Source organism: Sitophilus oryzae, unplaced genomic scaffold, assembly GCF_002938485.1.
Source record: "Sitophilus oryzae breed Bouriz unplaced genomic scaffold, Soryzae_2.0 scaffold_908_pilon_pilon, whole genome shotgun sequence".
NCBI lineage: Eukaryota > Metazoa > Arthropoda > Insecta > Coleoptera > Curculionidae > Sitophilus > Sitophilus oryzae.
In genome coordinates, this window is record NW_022147537.1 from 520,251 (window position 1) to 546,317 (window position 26,067).

Here is a 26,067-nt window from a genome sequence, read left to right on the forward strand (position 1 = left end):
CTCCTTGTTATTGTTAAGTTTTACTGCTTAAAGTATATAAAGGAACTAGTAGCAACAGTAGCAATGAAGTTGTAGGATTTTATTTGAAAATTTGTCACAATACTTAGTTCCTTCAAGTTTAAAGCTCAGATATATGGATAGACTGTCTGAATTTCATTATAGCGAGCATTTCTTAAATTATTTCTTGGACAAACTTTTGTTAATTCAAGGATATTTTGATTTAGAAAACAAAAAGAAAAAAGTAAATCAAATTATTTGTTAGAAGACACACAAAAAATCAGAAAAAGGTTTGCCTCTATATTTGTTTAGGGCCAAAAGTGTTCCAAATAATTAAGAAGAAAACAATTTTAATAAATACGGTGATAGAATATACTAAAATATAATTCTAGTTAACTTTATATTACTTCTACATTTTCAAAAGAAAATTTAACTAATTTAAATTTAGGTTTCTTACTCACAAGATTATTTTTTTCTGCATCTGATATGGCTCCCTTCATTCATAAAGTTAAACTCTATTTCCTACTTATCTAGTATAATATATAACTGACAAAAAATTAGTTGCAAATGGAATTTTGAAACCCGAAATATAATTGACAATATACAATATATATAAAAAAGCTATAGCAAGAGTAATAATATATAAAACAATCCCAGAGTTCCCAACTGGCAAATGAGCACACAGGGAGACGCGATATCCCAAAAGCCGTTTACATCATCACTAGAAGAAATTTTTTGTCAACTGGACTGGACCAACAACGGATAGAAGGAGAATATCTTAACCATGTGTGACATAGCCCTAATTGCCAATAGTCCTGAAGATCTACAAGCACAAATTAATGAGCTAAATACAGCCAGCAATAAAATGGGTCTCACAACAAATTTAGCAAGAACTGAAATAATGTACAACAAACTAGTGGAAAGAAAATACATTCTAATAAATAACACAATACTGGAAATAGTATATATTATATATTTGGGACAACTAATAACAGAGAAGAAGTAAGTTAGCATGGAGTACTTATCGAAGAAACACAATCATATTCAAATCTAGACTGCCACTCTATCTAAGGAAGAAAACATTCGACCAATCGTCACCCTAGAATTAGGTTGTTCTATATCCACTTTTGGGGTAAAATGAGTTACATACACCATTTTTTTTATTCAGAATTAGCTTGTTCTATATCCACAAAAACAATATAGCCAAATTCACAAATAAAGAAAAAAATCTAATATTTTGTACTATATCCATATTAATTTGAAAGTTACGAAACCATATAATGGCCTACATCCAAAAATCACTATTTAAGGCTACATCCTACAGTTTGTGGTAAAAAAATAGAATTATTGTGTTCTTTGTCCTAAGAAGTGGATATGGAACGAAAATACCAGATCAGATCAAAAAATATGTTACTATGCATAAAAATTACATTGTTCTATATCCATTTATTCTCGATCTCTTTCTCTCTAACATACAATGTATGTATCTGTTTTTATTTAAATTTAAGGCTTTTGTTTTAAGCGGGTGAAATTGCACCACTAAACGTTCGTTTGTCAAATAGGCGGCAAATCGGTTCGTGTGAAAAGCACTGATTGCCTGATTTGTTAGCAAATTCGAATGTTTCACACTTTGCAATTTCGTGAAACCAGGTGCTTCAACTCAATTGACTGCTCAATCGTTCGTTTGGAAAGCAGTGATTGCCTGATTTGTTAGCAAATTCGAATGTTTCACACTTTGGAATTTTGTGAAGCTGCTTCAACTCAATTGCCTGCTCAATTGTTCGTTTGAAAAGCACTGATTGCCTGATTTGTTAGCAAATTGGAATGTTTCACACTTTGGAATTTCGTGAAACCAGCTGCTTCAACTCAATGACTGCTCAATCGTTCGTTTGAAAAGCACTGATTGCCTGATTTGTTAGCAAATTCGAATGTTTCACACTTTGGAATTTCGTGAAACCTGCTTCAACTCAATTGACTGCTCAATTGTTCGTTTGAAAGCACTGATTGCCTGATTTGTTAACAAATTCGAATGTTTCACACTTTGGAATTTCGTGAAACCAGGTGCTTCAACTCAATTGACTGCTCAATCGTTCGTTTGGAAAGCACTGATTGTCTGATTTGTTAACAAATTCGAATGTTTCACACTTTGGAATTTCGTGAAACCAGGTGCTTCAACTCAATTGACTGCTCAATCGTTCGTTTGGAAAGCACTGATTGCCTGATTTGTTAGCAAATTCGAATGTTTCACACTTTGGAATTTTGTGAAGCTGCTTCAACTCAATTGACTGCTCAATTGTTCGTTTGAAAAGCACTGATTGCCTGATTTGTTAGCAAATTGGAATGTTTCACACTTTGGAATTTCGTGAAACCAGCTGCTTCAACTCAATGACTGCTCAATCGTTCGTTTGGAAAGCACTGATTGTCTGATTTGTTAACAAATTGGAATGTTTCACACTTTGGAATTTCGTGAAACCAGCTGCTTCAACTCAATGACTGCTCAATCGTTCGTTTGAAAAGCACTGATTGTCTGATTTGTTAACAAATTCGAATGTTTCACACTTTGGAATTTCGTGAAACCAGGTGCTTCAACTCAATTGACTGCTCAATCGTTCGTTTGGAAAGCACTGATTGCCTGATTTGTTAGCAAATTCGAATGTTTCACACTTTGGAATTTTTGTGAAGCTGCTTCAACTCAATTGACTGCCCAATTGTTCGTTTGAAAAGCACTGATTGCCTGATTTGTTAGCAAATTGGAATGTTTCACACTTTGGAATTTCGTGAAACCAGCTGCTTCAACTCAATGACTGCTCAATCGTTCGTTTGAAAAGCACTGATTGTCTGATTTGTTAACAAATTCGAATGTTTCACACTTTGGAATTTCGTGAAACCAGGTGCTTCAACTCAATTGACTGCTCAATCGTTCGTTTGGAAAGCACTGATTGCCTGATTTGTTAGCAAATTCGAATGTTTCACACTTTGGAATTTCGTGAAACCAGGTGCTTCAACTCAATTGACTGCTCAATCGTTCGTTTGGAAATCACTGATTGCCTGATTTGTTAGCAAATTCGAATGTTTCACACTTTGGAATTTTGTGAAGCTGCTTCAACTCAATTGCCTGCTCAATTGTTCGTTTGAAAAGCACTGATTGCCTGATTTGTTAGCAAATTGGAATGTTTCACACTTTGGAATTTCGTGAAACCAGCTGCTTCAACTCAATGACTGCTCAATCGTTCGTTTGAAAAGCACTGATTGTCTGATTTGTTAACAAATTCGAATGTTTCACACTTTGGAATTTCGTGAAACCAGGTGCTTCAACTCAATTGACTGCTCAATCGTTCGTTTGGAAAGCACTGATTGCCTGATTTGTTAGCAAATTCGAATGTTTCACACTTTGGAATTTTGTGAAGCTGCTTCAACTCAATTGACTGCCCGATTGTTCGTTTGAAAAGCACTGATTGCCTGATTTGTTAGCAAATTGGAATGTTTCACACTTTGGAATTTCGTGAAACCAGCTGCTTCAACTCAATGACTGCTCAATCGTTCGTTTGAAAAGCACTGATTGTCTGATTTGTTAACAAATTCGAATGTTTCACACTTTGGAATTTCGTGAAACCAGGTGCTTCAACTCAATTGACTGCTCAATCGTTCGTTTGGAAAGCACTGATTGCCTGATTTGTTAGCAAATTCGAATGTTTCACACTTTGGAATTTTGTGAAGCTGCTTCAACTCAATTGACTGCCCAATTGTTCGTTTGAAAAGCACTGATTGCCTGATTTGTTAGCAAATTGGAATGTTTCACACTTTGGAATTTCGTGAAACCAGCTGCTTCAACTCAATGACTGCTCAATCGTTCGTTTGAAAAGCACTGATTGTCTGATTTGTTAACAAATTCGAATGTTTCACACTTTGGAATTTCGTGAAACCAGCTGCTTCAACTCAATGACTGCTCAATCGTTCGTTTGGAAAGCACTAATTGCCTGATTTGTTAGCAAATTCGAATGTTTCACACTTTGGAATTTTGTGAAGCTGCTTCAACTCAATTGACTGCCCAATTGTTCGTTTGAAAAGCACTGATTGCCTGATTTGTTAGCAAATTGGAATGTTTCACACTTTGGAATTTCGTGAAACCAGCTGCTTCAACTCAATGACTGCTCAATCGTTCGTTTGAAAAGCACTGATTGTCTGATTTGTTAACAAATTCGAATCTTTCACACTTTGGAATTTCGTGAAACCAGCTGCTTCAACTCAATGACTGCTCAATCGTTCGTTTGAAAAGCACTGATTGTCTGATTTGTTAACAAATTCGAATGTTTGACACTTTGGAATTTCGTGAAACCAGGTGCTTCAACTCAATTGACTGCTCAATCGTTCGTTTGGAAAGCACTGATTGCCTGATTTGTTAGCAAATTCGAATGTTTCACACTTTGGAATTTCGTGAAACCAGGTGCTTCAACTCAATTGACTGCTCAATCGTTCGTTTGGAAAGCACTGATTGTCTGATTTGTTAGCAAATTCAAATGTTTCACACTTTGGAATTTTGCGAAACTAGCTGCTTCAACTCAATTGACTGCTCAATCGTTCTCTAATACTATCAATACTAGAGATAAAAAAACATTTAAATAATCCAATGAAAGTTAAAAATCAGATTTAAAATCTGAATAAGTTATTCTAACACTATACATACCAAACAAATAGGCCGAACAAATGATAGTTTTTAATAAACAATGCAGACGAATAATTACTACAATTGTATTTTAGGTTTTTATTTTTTTATGTTGTTTTTAGTTAATGTCTTAGTGTCTCCACTTCAGTTATTTTGTGTTGAAATAATATTTTGAAATACAAATAAATCAGCTTAAAATGAGTGTTATATTATTCTATATCCCCTTATTTTGTTCTATATCCCTAAAATCGGCTCAATACACAGCTAATAGACACATTTGTTCTATATCCAAATCTAAAATCACTAATATCTTTTAAATAAAGCTTCTAAAAGTAAAATAAATACATGTGTTTGATAAGTTTTTATATTACCTTTAATTTATATGTTTAATAGAACTATTTTGGTATATAGTGTTCACGGATATCCAGCTTAAACTTTAAACCTTGTTTTCTCAGTTTCATTGAAATGGTCTATAGAACAATCTTATTCTAGGGTGACGCAATGTGTACTACCAGTCATCACCTATACATAGGAAACCTGGACACTTAAAACGGACATCATACAGAAATTGCAGGTCGCACAACGCTCAATCGAACAAAATACAAAATATGCTGGGAATAAGCAAGAGAGAGTGTAAAAGAATAGAGTGGGATTCGACAAAAGACCCAGATAATAGATGTCATCCTAAGAATCAAATCCCTCAAGTGCTACACCATAATTGGAAATGGTTGAATAAGCTGAGAATGATGATGATGATTAATGTGATTTTTTTTTAATTCAAATAATCTATTATTTAGCACCAAAAAATACATTATTTGATTCTTTTACGAAGCTTTTTATTGTATAATTGACATTATTCCTCACCTAATTATTCTAAACGATTTCAATTTCAAAGAACTCTTTGCTGTATTCTCTAAGGGCTAGTTTCGAAATCGATTCATGACTAATTAATGTTAGATTTTTTTCATTTCAGCTAGCGAAGGTAATAAGTTAAATGAGCCCTTAAAATCGATAGGTACACTTTGAATTAATTGCTTCTAGCTAGGGATTATTAAACATTTACATTTAATCCAGTTAATAATAATCGAGGTATAATCGAAGAGTCAATATTTGGGTTGAAACGAAAATCGATCATTTAAATTAACTTTGACAGAGAAGGTTTCTTACCTATTGAAGCTAGGTTCGTACCGCTGAAAATGAAGTGAAGTAGGAGATTGTTGTCAGTCTTGTGGGCATGAATGACTGATTGACTGTATGATCTGAAATGATTGACACCAGTCGATTTTACAGTTAATGTTATTTGTTCTCTATATTTTTTTTGATTTCAGATTCAAAATTCAATTCAAAAATCTTTATTTCTAGAGTGGTACATAGTTTTACAAATTATAATAAAATATAAATAGTAGTAACCTAGTTACCTAATCAGTAATATAATTTATACAAGTACGTGAATTCATAATAGATATCAATATAAATATTTACAAAAATAGCCTTACGTAATTTGCTTAGAAAATTTACACCATCGGAATTTGACGATCACTGCAATATTTTTAATTGTAGGTCAGTGTAAATAATGTGTTTATATAATGTAATATTTATTTAAAAGATGTGGTGTATTGATTTTACCTGTTTTTTTTTTTTTTTTGTTTTAAATAACTTATTACTATTTAATATTTTTGATATTTTAACTCACTATTACTACCATTATACAGATATTAAATTTTAAATAAATATTGAGACACCTAGGTTTCTATGTGAAACCTGTGTGCGTCTCATTGTTTAGCTTTTTCTTAGACTATAAAATTAATATATTTAATTGTCTTACATCTAAGTAAAGATTTGCTTAATTAAACTTAATAACCAATAAAAATGAATCTAGCTATAATTAACTTAATAACTAGGATAAAAAATAGCGTAAATAAAGGAAAGGTAAATAACATAAGGTTTATAAATCGAAAAATATAACTAAAAATATGACAGGCATACATTGTGTTTCTACTCAAAAATGTGTTGAAAGACTGTTTTGTAATTTTTATAAACATATTCTCTACATTGTAGATTAAATTTGTGTATGTTACTTATTCTGCGTATCTCCACAGGAATACAATTATACAATTTTGGACCCATATTATTTACTGAGTTTAGACTCATCGCAGTTCTGTTTTCCGGGAGCATAAGGTGTTTTTTTGTATTAGCTCTAGTGCTATAATTATGATGTATTGTTTTCTTTTTAATTGGTGCCTAATTGCATGAATCTAACGACATTTAAGATGTATATATGTCGAAGATTGGGGACAGTCTCCGAATATAGCCACTCAGTGTGAAATAACTTCGGTTTTCTAAATATTACTTTTAATATATAATTTTGTAGGATGTTCAAAGGCCTTAAAACTGTTTTGGATGCATTTCCCCACACGAGAATGCCATATCTCAGAATAGACTCAACAAATGATCTATATATTAGGATCATCAGAGATTTGTTCATAAATTCATTTGTTCATTCATTGTTTTTTCGACGTTAATAGAAAGTTGAAGATTGTTCAGCCAATTGCAAACCTTACTGAAGTTATTTTCTGCTATTTCTTTAGCCTCTTCCCAGGAATTACCATTGACAATCAAAACCGTGTCATCGGCATAAGACAAGAGAGTCCCATCGATACTTACCTCCTTAAGAAGGGAATTCATATATATTATAAATAAGATAGGACCCAACACTGTTCCCTGAGGAATACCTATTCTTACTGTATTGGGGTCACTGAACTGATTATTTATTTTGACCATTTGTTTTCTGTCTTGTAGGTATGATTTAAATAGTTGCAAAGTTAGGCCCCTTATACCATACTTAAATAGGATTCCCAGGAGAATGTGGTGGGAGACCGTATCAAATGCTTTTGCCAAATCCAGAAAAATTGCGATAGCCTTCTCATTATTGTTAAGACTATGTGACACTTCGGAGATCAGTTTCCATATTGCATCTGCAGTACTAGCTCCTTTTATAAAACCGTATTGATTATTTGATATAATGTCATTTTTTTCAAGAAAAGCCAACAATCGGGTTTTTAGTGCCTTTTCTAAAATTTTGCTAAAATTATTTATTAAACTGATGGGTCGATAGTTAGTAACATTACATTTATCTCCCGACTTGTATATAGGAATTACTATGGAAACTTTAAAATATATTGGAACATTGCCGCTTTGGAAAATAGTATTAATAATATGTGTTAATGGCTTTAAAATATAGTGGTTTATTCTCTTTACTAGTTTAACTGAAATACCGTCGGATCCAGAAGAACTATTATTTTTTAATTGGGCAATATACTGAATAATTTCATTTTCAGTTACAGGTGTCAGATATATTGAATTTGTATTATGAAACTTTAGAACAGGAAAAGTTGTGGTTTTCCCAAACTTATCAGCCATTTTTTGACCAACATTTATAAAATAATTATTGATATAGTTTGCCAAGTCTTTGTTATCATTAATTACATTGCCATTTTCTGAAACAATGTGGTTACTACAATTTTCATCATGAACTGAGTCATTAGTTGCCTCTTTAATTATTTGATAAATTTTCTTGAAGTCTTGTTTATTATCATTAATTTTATTTCTGTAAAAATCGTTTTTTGTTTTACTAATGATTTTTTTTAACAAATTTCTATGAGTTTTATATCTTTGTTCTGTATCAGGATTTTTATCTTTCATAAATTGTTTTTTTAAAAGATCCCTTGTCTTAATTGATGATATAATACCCTGAGTTATCCACGGTTTTATTTTCTTACTACCATATTTATAATATTCCAAAATTTTTGAACGTTCAATATATTGCTGCAAAGTGTTTACAAAAGTCGCAACTGCCGACTCAGGATTATTGTCTTGCAGCACCAAATTCCAATTTTCGCTGTTAAGTAGGTTATCTAGTTTATTGTAATTAATTATGAAATTATTACTTGTGCTACTTACATTATTGTTACATTGAACTTTGTTCGGAAAATCTTGAAATAAACTCAACATTATCGGAAAATGATCCGTTATTGGCGATTGAAAAATGTATGACTTAAAACTTGTATTCTGATGTTTTATTTTATTTTTAAGAAATATGTGATCTAGGCAGCTCTGTGTATATGAGTCATCTCTGGTTGTGCCGTTTATATACGACTGAAAACCGTAATGACCCAGTATAGCGTTGTACTCCGTTGCTATGTCAGAAATACTATCTATATTTATATTTATATCTCCTACAAAAATTACTATTTGATCTTCTAGATTAGAACTAAAGTAATCATTTAAATCGGTTAAGAAAAGGTTAACATCAGATGAAGGCGGACGATACAATGAGATAACTGAAAAAAGCGTATTATTCAATGTAAATTTAATTTTTGTTATAGTAACTTGAGATTTGGGAAGTTTTGTACTATTAATAGTTTCATTAATCTTTGATCTAATAAATATGAACACTCCATCGTTTTTATTAAAATTTCCAGAATCATAGTAGCTAGTATATCCCGGCAAACAGAACTGATTAGAGTTATCAATCATCCAACATTCGCTTAGTACAATTATATCGCAGTAATTGATTTTATAGGCTTCCAGAAATGTTAAAAGATTGTCAAAATTTTGCCTTATACTACGTATGTTTACATGTATTAAACTAAGAAGTTTATTACTTGTGCTATTGTTTTGATCAAGATTGTTAGGATTAATTATTACGGGGATAATTGCACTGCCTGATATTTTCTCTAGTATGTCGGATTCAGTTGAATTCATAATTCAAAATTAAAAATAACAATTTATACCTTATTTCTAAAATTACTATTCTAGTTTAGCATTAAAATTAATCTTCTCCCTCGCAAGCCGACACTTCTTGGCTAGAATAGGGCAGTGTCTTTCATCTTCGCTGTCATGATCAAACGGTTGATCAGCATTGAATTTACCGTGCACATAAAAACAATTTACACATTTCTTAACCTTCCTATCACACTTTAATCGGTCATGTGGACCCGCACAATATGTACACTTTTGATCTTCACGACAATTAGCGGATCTATGCCCGAACACTCCACATCTGAAGCAGCGAATTATTTTTAGGTTTTCATGGACTTGGCAGCTACTCCACCCCAGATCCAATCTTGTGTTGACTAATTTGTTGTATGTGTGTCCAGCTGTTTCAGCAAAAACTGTCCACTTTTTGGATTTTTTCGATTGTCTTGTAAAAGTTATTTTTTATTTTATCGTTTTCGTTTAAAATTTTACTGTTCAATAATTTTAGGTCTTGTTGTAATTCTTCACCCTCTTTATATTCTTTAAGTAGCCCAGTTATTTTTATTTGCGGTTTGAATTGGTCTTTCATCTCAATGTTATACTTTGTATCTAGCTTACTTTGAACATGTGTTTTTAATTTTTCAAGGTTTTCTGCACTGTCGCTTTTATTATGACACAACCACTTTTTGTATAGTTATAATATTTGATAGGCGCGCTGGCAGCTGCGGGATTTATTTTTGTTTTAATTCTTGAATTGTAGCTTCTTTTGTTTGTGATTTTTTGGTTTAATTACCAATGTTCTTTCATGACAAATATTCTTATTTTCTTCAGTTTTAATAGCGCTATTGGTCAGGGCATCAGCGTATGACAAAATTTTTTTGTGGTTTAGTTTCTAGTTTCCCTTCTATTTCATTTAGTTTATTTAAAATTTTCTTACTTGTTGTATAGTCATCCCACATCCTTTCCAAATTATTTTTACAGGTTGGACATAACCATGTAATTAAATTTTTTATAGCTTCCATTTGATTTAGTTGCTTTTTAGTTATGTTCAGACACGTTGTATGATACCATGATCTACATTGGCCTTCGCAGAATATTGATAATTCATTATCACTTATTGATTTATTGCATGTTTTACACACCTCACTGTCCTCACTCGAATCATCCTCGCCCGTATTGCCGGCGGCGGGCGGCATTGTTTTAGTTTTTGTTTATCGATGCTGTATCAAAAATACGCATATTACTTTACTTAGAATAACTCGCGCACGACGTTGTTAACCGGTCAACGGCTAGAACTGAACTGATGAAGATATTTGAAGTATTTGAAATACAGATATAGGTAATATACAACATACGTATTTTCATCTTATATTTGAAATACTTTTTTATTTCATCTTGTATCTTGTATTTAGATACATTTTTCAGTAGCTTAGTATTTTGTAAATATGTACTTAGTTTGCTAAAATATTGTTACTTAATATCTACTATCATTCAAATATACGTCAAGTGATGTAATAGATCTTGCCAATGTCATGTTCTGACACTTTGTTCAAAAAACAGTATATTAGCGATCGTAATTTCCAAGCCAACTTTGCGCTATTTTTTTCGATCTTACGGTATATTATTAGTAATATCAACTATTAGATATCACTAAAGAGCGAAAATACGAGATATATAGTTGTAAAACAATTATGTCCAAAAAATCTCAGATCTAGGTATTGTGGTTCTCTAGAAATTTCTAATGCACGACTCAGCCTGGGACACTCTGTAAACTTTAAAACAAAGTTTGTAAAATGAGAGCGTTTTAAACAAGTTAATAAAAAAATACGAAAATATTCTGCAAATTTTTACATAAACAAGGTACCTACTATTATGGCCACGTGCAAAATAAATTATATCTAAAAAAGAAGTCCTTGAAGTAATAGTTGTTTGAACAGCTTAAGAGACAACTTCCGAAGAAAGTTTCAGAGTTCCATTATTTGTTCCAATAAAACCTCAATTTATTTCGCTTAGTGGACTGTTTATTCAAATTTCCAACTTCTGTTCAACTAGATAAAGCGAATGCTCTTAACGCCGTATTCTTCCAGGCATATTTGCTTTTGCCTATCGGGAGATGTCGCAGAAATGACAAAACCAAGTTTGGAAAGTGTAAAAGATAACAACTCGATTTGCTCCAGACTTCTGACAAAAGAAGATTTCAGGATTGTATCTGAAATAATTTTTATGATAAAGAAAAATCTTTGTTTACTGATGAAAAACGGTCCGTCTGACTTAAACTGAATTTTTTGGGGGGGTTCCGTACCAAAAACGACCGCTATACGCGATCTGGCGCTGTCATAGCGGTCACTAAGAACAACGGCAAACAAAAACAGAAATAATTTTCTCTTGTCAAAGTCAGAATCTTCAAAAATCATAATAATCTTTCACAATCTAAACCGCTCTCATTAAAGAAATTGTTTGAAAGTGTTTATAGCGTCCATTTTCAAAGTAATTATTGCTATCTTGTGAGTTTAATTCAAGTTTTATTTACTCCAACCGGTGATAATTGTGAAAAAGTGGCATTAAAAATTTAGAACGCTGTGCTGTGCACTGTGAACTGCAAAAACCATCGTGGATCGTGACATAACGTCGGTTTCCAATGTTTCATAGGTATTTCATACATGCGTCCTTATATAAAATAAAATTTCTTGTATGCAACACACTGTATTTTATTTATAAAATTAAACGAAAATAATAATGAATTTGAATAAACAATATTTGGCGATATAATTCCGGAAAAAGCCGAACCGCTCCGAAATTTTCAAAATTTTTGGGTCGTGACCGTTACAAGAATAGCGCCAAATAGTGTTTACATTGTCCTTATGGGCACTTTCCAATCTAAACTTGTTTCATTTATCTATGATATAATAGTACAAGGGCTAACACCGTCGGGAAAACGAGAATTTTCAGAAATAAATTCTACTCACCAAACTGCGGGTAATATGGCTGCCGCTCCGGTAGACTACTGTGGTTCACTACTGCGCATCACATCTGTACAGGGTATCCCATTTTTATGTGTTTTATGGGATTTCTCGTTTATGATTAGAGATACAATGATGCGATATTCACATTACTTTGCTCCTTTGTTATAAAACTAAATATGCTATACATGGGTTTGTCCTAGCCTCCTTAGTTCCTGAACTACAGAACAAATTTGTGATGCGCAGTAGCGAACAGATATTGAATACGATATGATGAGCAGTAGTGAAGGCAACGTCGACCGGCAGCCAGACGGTTCGCACTCTGTTCAGGAGAGTATAGCAAAAGTTATATATAGTTATTTACTTCTATAGCTATAATATAGCTAAATATATTGAAGGACAAGAAAGCTATAATATAGCTAAGTATATTGAAGATAGGAAAATATATATTGAAGAACCAGCTTTTTTAAAATTCTCTCCCAAAAACGTGGCTAGCTCTTGGACTATAAGTAAAACAACGACATTTGTACAACAGTCACAAGCAAATCGTACAACCGATGAACAGCGCCATGAAAATGCAATAAATTGCCTAAAGGCGGGTTCTCACTTGTCAGTTTCGCTGACGCAGTCTGACTGATTCAGTGATACTGAACAAATAATGAACGTCAGAACACATTTTCATGTTAAATGATCAGTAAATTCGTACTTTCAGTTAAAGTGAAAACCAGTTCTACTTTTTTCATTTTTGACTGATCATTATCGAATAATGAATAGAAACTGAAGCGTGAGAACTACATTTTCGTGATTTGTTCAGTTTACAAGTTAAAGTTAATTAATTATTTTAATATATATCTCCAAAAAATCCTTTATGGGTATTTCGCCACTGCACTGCAAGAAAATCTACAAAATAAAATAGTTATTTTTTGTAAACACTTCTGCGTTAAACCTAAACGGACACTGCTTGTCAGAAGTTATGTTTACAGTTATACAAATTGGCTTAACAAAGAAAAAAATGCTTAACGTTTCGGAAAGTCTATCGTCGGAAGCAAAAAAAAATCAAAGAATAAAGAAAAAAAACTATTTAAAATATTTAAATTCAAACTATTATGAGAACACGCTTTTTTTTAAAGCAGATACGTCTACAAGAAACCGTTGACGTTCTGTTAAAATAGAACATCAACGGTTTCTTGTAGACGTATCTGCTTTAAAAAAAACGTTTTCTTCTTTTCTGATTCACCAGAATATTCTGTAATTCATTTGCTAATTGTAAACAAACTTCGCGAACACCTGGTTTCAATTTTGTTTTAACCATTTTCATGTCTGCGAAATCACCACGTTAAAATGTTTGGACCAACTGAATACTGAATGTAGCAAAACATGAAACGTGTGAATACAATCGTTGATTTTTATTTTTCATTGATAATGAATCAGTCAGACTGCGTCAGCGAAACTGACAAGTGAGAACCCGCCTTAAACTAAAAACTGCCTAATTTTCTAACCCATCGATGTTTTTAAATTCAACTAATAAAATTAATTAAAAGGTGTATAATATAATGCTATACCGGGTTATAATATAATACTGTGTTGTTGGAAACAGGAAATTCCATGCAAGATATAGCTTCCCTGTTAATTTTACAGCAAAGTTGCAAACAGTTTTTTAAAAAGTCTGCGTATGCTGAATACACATGCCAAATTTGAATAATTTTGGACAAGCCGATTTTAAGTAATTTAAGAAAAATTGCATCTATTTTTAAGTTAAAACTGAACAGGTAAAAATGCAAAAAACAAGCAAAGTTGTCATCCTATAATTTTGTCAATGTCAAATTGCTTTTTTTTAAACGTTAGGCTTTTGCTTCATTCGAACCAGTTTTAAATTACAAAAATACTTTTCGGGAACACTAAGCGTAATAATGAAAGAGATCTAAATAAAGGGAGACAAAACAATTCACATTTTATCGCGATCACGAACTGTGTTCCGCAAAAATCGATGATGACAGATTTACGCGGTATGTGATAGAATATGGTTCGAGTTCCAAATGTTATTATTGTTATTAATGTTTCTTGAGTACCTATAGAAAAGTTTAACTAAATATTTATATGGGTATATAACTTTAATTAATATATAGTACAATTCTTTTAAAAGTTCCTCAATATGGCCAACCTAGTTACGAAAATTGGTAATTTTAATGAAAAATAAGTTGGCGTTAGCGAATTCAGAAATTGATTTACTCTTTGGTTAACAATAACATTTTTCAGGATTGTCAAGTTGACGTTAAAGTTAGGTTATTAGGTGGTTGTCATAAATCATAAATAAAAATATAGATTATTGAAATTATTTAATAAGAATAAAGATATTTTACCGCAGATCCGAAGAGATTTTACTTAAAGGTATTTTATAAACTTTCTCAGTCAGAATATTAACTCCCCTGTAGTGATGGGTTGTTATTTAACTATCTGTTATTTTATAACAATTATTTAGAAATAACATAACGCAACCGTTACTACTTCTAAAAAATAAGAGATATAAAATAACGACACGTAGAGATCGGCCGCTCGTGAAACGAAAAACGAAGTCGGCGCTCTGCACCGCCCCGAAAGTCTATGCTGCTCGAAGCAATTCCAAAAAACAACTAGTATGGATGGAAAACCTGTTATTTCGTCAACCATCGATACAGGCGGCGAGACAACGGACAACGGAGTGGGGAATGCGCTACGGCGAACGTAGCTGCTTCGGTCGATCCCGTCGACGGTCGTATTGCGCTTATAACAGCTTAAAAATAATAGGATATAAAAGAAGCAGGTTTTTTGAAACAGTTGCGGGCATAACGCCTGGCGGTCGAGATAACAGGAGTGGGAAAGGAAGGCTGCTGCATCGGTCGATTGTCGATGGAAGTTCGAAACAGGTTGGAGAATAACGCATCAGTTGTTTTAGATATATTGTTTTTCAACCTGTTACGAGCATAACGGGCGGAGGTCGAGATATTATGGCGCTGTATGTTTCAGTACGTTATTAAGTTTCAATATTTAGGTATTTATTTATTCTGAAAAATTTTCAGAATAATATTTTAAGATTTTTTAAAAATGTATACAGGGTGTTTTGAAAAATCTGGTCATTGATTAATCACGATCCTGCTTAAAGCCCTTGACGTAAAAAGCTGATTTTTGGAAAACGGATTGACTTTAGGGTGTAGAGGTTCGATAAGAAGGGATTTTTCGAAACTCGAATTCAAAGGGGGTGAAACCACCCTCAAATATTAGAATATTTTTTATTTAAAAACCGGTGAGTTTTCCGGAAAAACTCTTAAACACGTATATTTTATTTCGTTGTTTTACATATTTTAAGATTTTTTAAAAATATATACAGGGTGTTTCATAAAATGTGACCATTGAGTAATCACGATTCTGCTTAAACTGCTTGACGTTTAAAGCTGATTTTTGGCAAACGGATTGACTGTGGGGTTGAGGTTCGATAAGGAGGGGTTTCTCGAATCTTAAATTCCAAGAGGGTGAAAACGCCCCTCAAATATTACAATATTTGTTATTTAAAAAACGGTTAGTCTTTCGGGAAAACGCTTGGACACGCATAATTTATTTTGTTTTTTTACATATTTTGAAATTTTTTAAAAAATAATACAGGGTGTTCCAAAAAGTTGAGTAATTGATTAACCACGATTCTGCTTAAACTGCTCGACGTTTAAAGCTTATTTTTGGCAAATGTGAGAAAATTTTATCCAGTTTGTATGTCAATAGAAATTCTTGCTTTGCTTTATCATCACCATTACAAATTATTAATTCGACGCGAACGAAGTCGCGGGTACACGCTAGTTTAAGTGTAAAATTAATTCGAACTCTAGTGTATAGTTGGTTTACTTATGAAGAATATACTACACATTTTCTTATATTGCTATTTTTTGACCACAAATGGTAAAATTATAACTAAGGGCTTCTTGCCCGTCGAGTGAGATGCACCCTGTACACTGCTACGCAATTCAGGATCTACGCCGATCGAGGGGCAAGGCGTAGGTAGATCGGAATGTATACGTATAGACGAGTCGCGGAATTTTGGCTTTTTTATATCGCAATTTGTAAACAGCGCTTATTTGTAAACAACGACCGTTTTTAGAGAGGTATTTAGATTTTAGATAACAATCGATATTTAGAAATTTTTAGACACCCTGGAAATACTACCACCGAGCATGTCATTGTAGCAACTTGCAACTGCGTTAATACGCCTGGCGGCGACCGCTTCATACTCTTTCAGATATTTAGCAATAAAATAAAGGAACCTGTTATTTTTAAGCTGTTATTTTAAGCTGTTTTTTATAAATAACTATAACAGTTTCAACTGTTATCTAAAAATAACAGTTTTGCCCATCACTACTCCCCTGTTTCTTATATTTCAGTTAAAGGGACGTAAGAACTATAGGAAGTGAATTTTTGTTTTCATGTTTTGACGATATCTGAGAGTTCCTAGAATTATCAAGAATATTGAATAATTATGGTTGTTTACTAAGTGAAATTAATAGAAGACTTGGAAATAGGATGATGTCGTTTCATGTTATAGTTGATAGATCACCCCATTTCTCTTAATTTGTTTTTATTTCAGTACAGTTAATCACAAATTAAATTGATGTCGCAAAAACAGCTATATATTTTCAAACATCTTATTTAAATAGTTCTTTTATATACTGTTAAACTGTATCAACTACAAAGTCTTTAGCAAAAAGTTATAAGGTAATAAATTTTGTAGTATTTATGAAAATTTATATATAAAGATTAGAACACAATCCTCTGAGGGAAAAAATACTGAAAAACTCATTAAATATACTTTATTATACGTAATCCTGATTTAAATATTATGACGATGCTTCAGATTTCTTCTTTATGAATCGCGGCTTAGTAATGTAAACCAGTTTACGCAAATATTTAGCGTTGCATAATTGAAGATAATGCAAACATTCAAATTTCCTTCAAAATTAATCCAAACACAACCGAATCAACGATTTACCCTATGTTTCTTCCGACATTGTTATGAATATAGAGCGTCTCCTTGTGTAAATATTATCGAAATTTGCGGTATTAAACCTTGAGGAACGCTAACGGTGCATGCTTCGAAACGTACAACGCTAAAGTGGCTTGCGTGGCTAACCTCGGTGCCAAATGTAATCCGAACAAAATATGGAAACGATTTAGCCAGAAACTCGATCCATCAAAATAAATTTAGCGGAGTGTATTTGAAATATGAGCAAAGGTGTAATGGGTTCGAGTGCCATACGTAAATTACGTCAAAGGTTACGGGGGAGGGAGGGGGTCTACGAAATGTGATACTGTGCGACAAGGGGTCCTAACTTTCGTGACGTCACATTTGAGAATATTACATTTATATATATTATATTCGATATCAATTAAAGTTTTAGATACGTAATCGTGGTCGCGATTTTTAAATTTATTGTTGCCCAACCATGGATATATTCCGTACATGGCTGATTAACTGGAATTTAAATTTCGAGCTGGGGATTCAGGGGGTAGCTTTTCTGTAAAAAAAATCAAATTGCCGTTTATTTATTTCCTGACATTGTCATTCGTTTTGTCACTTTAGTTTTATATAACGAGTTTTTGGTTTAAATAAATAATGTTGTGATTAAACATATATAATGTTTTGAGAACTATTATGACTCGCATCTTCATTGGAGGACACTGTCATATTTTTATATTGATTTGCTACAAGCTGGATTTAGACCAAATAAAAATTGCACAGCACAAATCCTTAATCTTACACAGAATATCGAAGATGGTTTTGAGCGGGGTTTAGTTACGGGTGCTGTTTTCGTAGATCTCTCCGCGGCTTACGATACTGTGCAGCATAATATCGTGCTACATAAATTATATCAACTGACGAAAGACTACATATTTACTAGCCTCGTAAGAGTTCTTCTCCAGAGCCGTAGAATCTATGTAGAACTAAATGGCAAGAAGAGTAGGTGGAGGATACAAAAAAGGAGCCTACCCCAAGGTAGCGTTCTGACACCAATCTTATTCAACATCTATAGCAACGACCAGCCACACCTCCCAAACACAAAAAGTTTTATTTATGCTGACGATCTGGCGCTAATATCTCAAGCCAAAGATTTCGAAACAGCAGAAACGTGTCTAACACATAATGAACTTCACACTCTCACAGCATATTATCAAGATAACCATCTAAACCTGAATCCGGCTAAAACCCAAGTATGTGTCTTTCATTTACGTAACAAAGATGCCAATAGAAAAATAAAAGTTGTATGGAATGGTTTGGAGCTGGAACACTGCCGTAATCCAAAATATCTGGGGGTTACTCTAGATCGTTCGCTCACATTTAGGAAACACTGTTTAAATACTAAACAGAAAGTATCTGCCCGCAATAATGTTATTAGGAAGCTCGCAAGTAACGGATGGGGTGCTCAACCGGCAGTATTAAGAACATCGGCGCTTGCATTATGCTATTCTGCTGCAGAATATGCCTGCCCTGTTTGGTACAGATCTGCCCATGCCAGTCATGTGGATATTGCCTTGAACGAGACCTGTCGAATAACATCGGGATGTCTGAGGGCTACAAACTACTGCTTTCAAACTCTACAGTTTGGCAGGGATAGCCCCGCCAGATATAAGAAGGGAAGCTGCCGCGAACATCGAGAGACATAAGATGGAAGTAAACGCTGCTCATCCGTTGCATGGACATCAACCTGCCCTAAATAGAAAAACCACTGAAATCTAGAAAGAGCTTCCTAAAAACCACTATCGATGACGGTGCACCTCCATCGATGGCGCGACAAAACTTGTGGACACTGAGAAATGCAGATATCGCATCATGGATCCCACCTTCTGAATCCCTTCCGCCAGGTGCAGACCTGCAGTGGAAAACATGGAAGTCTCTCAACAGATTAAGAAGTGGGATTGGTAGAACAAAGGATAATATGGTTAAATGGAATTTTCTTACAGATCCATCAACATTATGCGAATGTGGTACAGAACAAACCACCAGACATCTATATAACTGCTCTCAGTGTCCAGTTTCTTGTACGTTTGACGACCTGTTGCAGGCCACAGGAAATGCCGTCGATGTTGCTAATTTTTGGTCTGATAATATTTAGTGTTTGTACAATGTTCATTTTTTTTTCTTGTTTATTTTTACAATTTTTATGTTTGTAACTGTCTTCAATTTTACTTTTGCAATTTTCTTTTGTTTGTTTTTATACACTTTGTATATTTTTTTTTGTTGGTATTTTTGTGCATATATATAAAATTTTTTTTTATATGCAACGCTTTTGACGCGAATAAATAAATATTTATTTCAAACCAATAATTAATGACGGTATTCATATAATTTAATAAAATTACTATGAATCACTATAAATAATGAATTGTTTGTAATTGAGCTGTACTTTTTGTATTATTCATCCGATAAATGATGGAGATAAACAATTGTGATTGATTAAAATTTTATTTTGTTAACAACATTCTGAGAATGTGAAGTCTGTCGAAAGAAAACAGCGATTTAGAGTGAGAATTTGGTTATGTAAAATTTAGAGTGACAATTTTGATTATGCAAAAGAAATACTGATTGCCTAACGATTAACATTAATTTAAAAAAAAATCCCCAATATGAATAATGAACAAAACATTTATACAAAAACAGACCACAGACTACACAAAACAAATTGTTGGTTAGTAGTAGCAGTTAGTAGTGGCCAGAGATACAGATGTAATAGTATTTTGGTTTAATGGTCACAGTTTATTAGAAAAACATTATCTATATATATATATATATATATATATATATATATATATATATATATATATATATATATATATATATATATATATATATATATATATATATATATATATATATATATATATAAATATTATTATATTATATTATATATATATATAAATCTCTAAGTCCTGACTGATCACTGACTCATCAACGCCCAGACCAAACGCTTGACCCTAGAAAGCTGAAATTTTGCACAGGGATTCCTTTTATGATGTTTACGTGAGATAAGAAAGGATTTTTTAAAATTCATCCCCTAAGGGGGTAAAAAGAGGGGTGGAATATTACAATATTTTTTATTTAAAAAACGGTTAAGTTTCCGAAAAAACGCTTAAACACGTATATTTTATTTTCTTTTTTACATATTTTAAGATTTTTTAAAAATGTATACAGGGTGTTTCGAAAAATCTGATCATTGATTAATCACGATTCTGCTTAAAGCGCTTGACATAAAAAGCTGATTTTTGGAAAACGGATTGACTTTAGGGTGTCCTGCTCAAACCACTCAACGTAAGAAGTTCAATTTTGGCATACAGGTTGATTCTAGGGTGTAGTGGTTCGATAAGAAGGGATTTTTCGAAATCCCAGTTCCAAGAGGGTGAAACCACCTCTCAAGTATTACCATATTTAAAAAACGATCAAGTTTCCGAAAAAATGCTTGAACACGTATATTTTATTTTGTTTTTTACATATTTTAAGACTTTAAAAATGTATACAGTGTTTCGAAAAATCTGGTCAATGATTAATCACGATCCTGCTTAAAGCGCTTGACGCAAAAAGCTAATTTTTGGAAAACGGATTGACTTTAGGGTGTAGAGATTCGATAAGAAGGTATTTTTCGAAACTCGAATTCTAAGGGGGTGAAGCCACCCCTCAAATATTAGAATATTTTTTATTTAAAATCCGGTGAGTTTTTCGGAAAAATTCTTAAACACGTATATTTTATTTTGTTGTTTTACATATTTTAAGATTTTTTAAAAATTTATACAGGGTGTTTCATAAAATATGACCCTTGAGTAATCACGATTCTGCTTAAGCTGCTTGACGTTTAATGCTGATTTTGGCAAACGGATTGACAGTGGAGTGTAGAGGTTCGATAAGGAAGGGTTTCTCGAATCTCAAATTCCAAGAGGGTGAAAACGCCCTTCAAATATTACAATATTTGTTATTTAAAAAACAGTTAGTCTTTCGGGAAAACGCTTGGACACGTATAATTTATTTTGTTTTTTACATATTTTAAAATTTTTTAAAAAATCATACAGGGTGTTCCAAAAAGTTGGGCAATTGATTAACCACGATTCTGCTCCAGTTTGTATGTTAATGGAAATTCTTGCTTTGCTTTATCATATCACCATTACAAATGATTAATTCGACGCGAACGAAGTCGCGGGTACATGCTAGTAAAATTATAAAGCTAGAATAGTAGGTATACAAGTATACAGTTTTATATTAACTCTAATTTTTTTGAAGTTTATAGACAGCATTCATACCATTATAAAATTATAGAATTTAGAATAGAACCATTATAAAATTATAAAGCTAGAATAGTAGGTATACAAGTATACAGTTTTATATTAACTCTAATTTTTTTAAAGTTTATAGAAAGCATTCATAAAAAAAATATATATCCTTCAAATCCATAATTTAATAGCTGTTATAAAATATGCGCACATAGTGAGTGCTCACACAATTTTTTTCATAAAATAACTTGATTAGATTTTATACAGTTTTTTTCATAGTATTTTGAAGTAATCATTTGTGACTAAAACCTTTAAATACATTAATTTCCTTCCAAACCAAACCAAACCAATTTATTTCTTTTTAAAATAAAATAAACTACTTTGAAATTAAAACGACAACCTCATCTATCACTCTGAAGGATTTTGTTGTTGGACACACTATATTTTATGTAGTTTAGACATACCATTATTTAAGCATTTTCAAGCAACATCCAAAAATTAAGCACTAAAAACTATATTTAAGTCATTTAACTATTTAACAAAAACTGTTAATTCTACAAAAAAATCTGAATATCACTTTTTTTCAAGTTTTTTTTTTCAAAGTCAAAAACTTTTTTCGCGTCAACGATCGCTATATCGCTCCACACCGCGCTTATCCTGCTTCGGCGTTATCCCGGATCTTCCAGCAGGAGCAACAGTTAAACTGGCATCGGTCGCGGCCAAAGTTGACGACGCCGAGCGTCCCGGCGACCATCGCCGGCGCCGGCGCCTCGGCCGTCCCGGTCTGACCCTGCCATTGGGTCAAGGTCCGCCAATAATGCTTGAGGCCGATGCATTCTGGCATATTACCATTTTTATCGCCTTTTTTAGCACCTGAGGCCGGGTGGGTTAATGGGGATAGATGGCAGGAATCTAGGAAGGACACTCCAATGCGCCAAACGATTCGTTGCGTCATTATTTATTGCTGGTGTCAGTTAAAAAAAACTCTGTGGTATTTTCCGGATGATTTTTTTGGTTTTGGATAACTGATCAAGTGAAAATTGATCAGTTATCGTCCGGGGTTGAAAATTTTTGAATTACTAATCAAACGATTATTGCTGGTGTCAGGAAAAAACCCTGTGTTATTTTCCTGATGATTTTTTTGGTTTTGGATAACTGATCAAGTGAAAATTGATCAGTTATCGTCCGGGGTTGAAAATTATTGAATTACTAATCAAACGATTCGTTGCGTCATTATTGATTGCTGGTGTCAGAAAAAAACCCTGTGTTATTTTCCCGATGATTTTTTTGGTTTTGGATAACTGATCAAGTGAAAATTGATCAGTTATCGTCCGGGGTTGAAAATTATTGAATTACTAATCAAACGATTCGTTGCGTCATTATTGCTTGCTGGTGTCAGAAAAAAACCCTGTGTTATTTTCCTGATGATTTTTTTGGTTTTGGATAACTGATCAAGTGAAAATTGATCAGTTATCTACCCGGGTTGAAAATTATTGAATTACTAATCAAACGATTCGTTGCGTCATTATTGCTTGCTGGTGTCAGAAAAAAACCCTGTGTTATTTTCCTGATGATTTTTTTGGTTTTGGATAACTGATCAAGTGAAAATTGATCAGTTATCTACCCGGGTTGAAAATTATTGAATTGAATATATCGCTATTAAAAACTAGGGGTTGATGGTAGAAAGGTGAAAATTTAGGGTTGTATGTATTTTTAATGCTACATCATAAAAAATAAAAACAAAAAAATTTGTCCAAAAAATATAAAAAAATGGTGTCCACCTGGTAGTGAGAGCAGGTTGATCCGCATTATGACAAACACAGCGTAGAATTAAATTTCTATATTAGCAGTTAAGTGGCAAGAATCCTTATATAATTTTATTATATACCTCTACTGCAAGAAATTTGTTTTCTATTTTATAATTTGGCTTGCCTGAAAAAAAGCCTTTTACCATCCTTTTACTATCGATAGTTGCGCCTCGGTGGTACGAAAGTACTACCATTGCACGCAGGCCGCTATCTCCCGTTCAGGACTTAATATCTAACCGATACTTTCCGACAAGTCGGAATTAACTATCTCTGCGCTGTGGTTGTCATTTTGTGGATCTGCCCAAGCTCACTTGATGATGGAGTAGGGCTCCGAAACCGGTAGTGAGAGCAGGTTGATCCGCATTATGACAAACACAGCGTAGAATAAAATTAAACAGAGGATCAGCAGTTAAGTGGCAAGAATCCTTATATAATTTTATTGTATTTTTAATGGCACATCATAAAATATAAAAAAAATCCAAAAAACTAAAAAAAATTATGGGATGGACCACTTTTTTTAATAAATGCCACTATTATAATATTAAAATAAATAAATTATTACACCATTAAAACTAAATAATAAAAGCCAAGTGTCGTTGTGGTTTTTATTTTTCAAGAAAAAGAAAACTTGAGGAATACGACTGGGTATTGTTCTCTGAAGCTTTCACCGAATCTCTAAATTGCGAGAACTTTTTGAAAACTACTAGACGAAACATTTGAGTGTCATTAAATGAAAAAATGCAGAACGTGAAAAAGGTAAAAAATTATATTATAAGACACAATTTTTTTAGGGAACAAACATATTTTCATCAAAATGTGTTTACTGCAAAATTTACCATTTTAAGAGTGCATGTTTCTTGCATAATGTTATAATTAAAAATCTACTAGTATATACAAATACACGGGTTAAAATAGCGAGTATACGAAAAAAAAAATTATATAATTATTCTAAAATTGTTATGAAGTATAATTTGTGGAAATTCTAAAAATAAAAATGTAAATATTTTGATATCTTCAGGAGGTCTAAAGGTACATTCAGGCTGAGAGCGTCGAGCGTCACGTCCGCGTGTCAAAATGGAATCAATTCGCTTAACTTAAATTAGACCGTTCAGGCAGACAGCGTCGCGTTTGGTGTTGCGCTAGCGTCCGCTGAGCGTCGGGGTTCGAGTTCAATGGGGCGGACGCGACGCTCGACGCTCTCAGCCTGAATGTACCTTAACGTGTATTATAATTTATTATTCCAGCTAAAAAAAAACTATTTAGATGAGTTCAACTACGGCAGCTAGCATAGTTTTAATCATCGGTTTTGCTAGTGGGGCCATAATTGGGGCTATTTCGGTTATAACGAAATTTTTTAATTTTCCAGATTCTTCAGTTCCGCTTTCAGTTGGTTTCCGCTTGGAAAACAGAACGGTTCTGGTCCAGTTAGTGGAGTGTTGGCTCCTTTCCTAGCTAGATTATTTGCGTTTTCATTGTCTTCTATCCCTTGGTGAGCAGGCACCCAGAGTAGGAGGACTTTATTTTTATAGGATTTATATTTATAGGAGATAGACGAAACTTAATATCGGTGTCTGGAGCTCAATTTTTGTCAAAAACATGATGATGAAAACCGCATATCGATATTTGTTACCGTTTCGGCAGAAGTTTCGGTTTGGTTTGGTGTTTTTCAGAAATACGAATTTTTAACAAATCGTTGTAACTTTTTTGCTATGGAAAATGTTAAATGTTTGTATTTTTATGATAACATTTCCATAGCACCTTTTTATGTAGAATTTAATGGTTCGAGTATAACTTTTTTAAAATTAATAAGTTATGAATTATCAACAGAAAATTTGAATTTTTATATGGGACACCTTGTATATTTTTAATGTATTGAAAATAATTTAAAATTACCTTTCCAAAAATATAGCATACTTGATATTTTGCTTGATTCCTCTTCGAGATATAGAGTTTATAAAAATTCGCCCAAAAGCAAAATAATTCTAGCTGTGAGCATCAATTAAAACGAAAATAATATTTGCTATGAGAGATGCAGAATTTTATAACAATTTAAAATATATTTAACAAACATCAACACATTTAAACTATATCTAATAAGAATAAAAATAAATAGCAAACCAAGACATGAGATTTTGCTACAGGTGTTCGACATATCGACCGTCTTCTGTTATGGACAGACAGGGCCGTTTTTGAACATTTCTCGCGGAATTCATTAACTCAGTGGGGGTGAAAGATACCCTCTCATAACTGCTAAGTATTTCTAATTTAGAGATTATATCGGCAATTTAAAAATAAGAACCTTTATTCTTCCGCAAATATATCCATAGGATTAGATCCATATATAGGCACTAAGTGGCGGCCTCGACGGCCAACGGCTATGATCTACGTTAGCTACTCAATTGTTCTTGAAATTGACTGCAAAAATTGCTCCAAAGCCTACTAGTTAAAAGTGGCGAACTTTTAAAAATTCTGTATTTCGAAGGGAATTATAACAAAATATCAAGTGTGCAATATTTTTGGAAAGATACTTTTAAACCCTTCTTATTTAATTAAAAATATATAGGGTGTCCCAAATAAAAAATCAATTGTTCTGTTGATAACTCTTAAA

The 26,067-nt window shown here is 32.9% G+C and overlaps 1 protein-coding gene across 2 annotated transcripts in view; it reads right to left on the reverse strand.

Moving 5' to 3' along the window:
* LOC115890711 overlaps window positions 1–22,321 on the reverse strand; it is a 108,546-nt gene extending 86,225 nt beyond the window's left edge. For both annotated transcript variants that reach the window (XM_030911015.1, XM_030911014.1), the window contains exon 1: window positions 22,116–22,321. The gene's annotated coding sequence lies outside the window, so the exon portion shown is untranslated. The remainder of the gene's footprint in view (window positions 1–22,115) is intronic.
* Window positions 22,322–26,067: the final 3,746 nt, after the last annotated feature.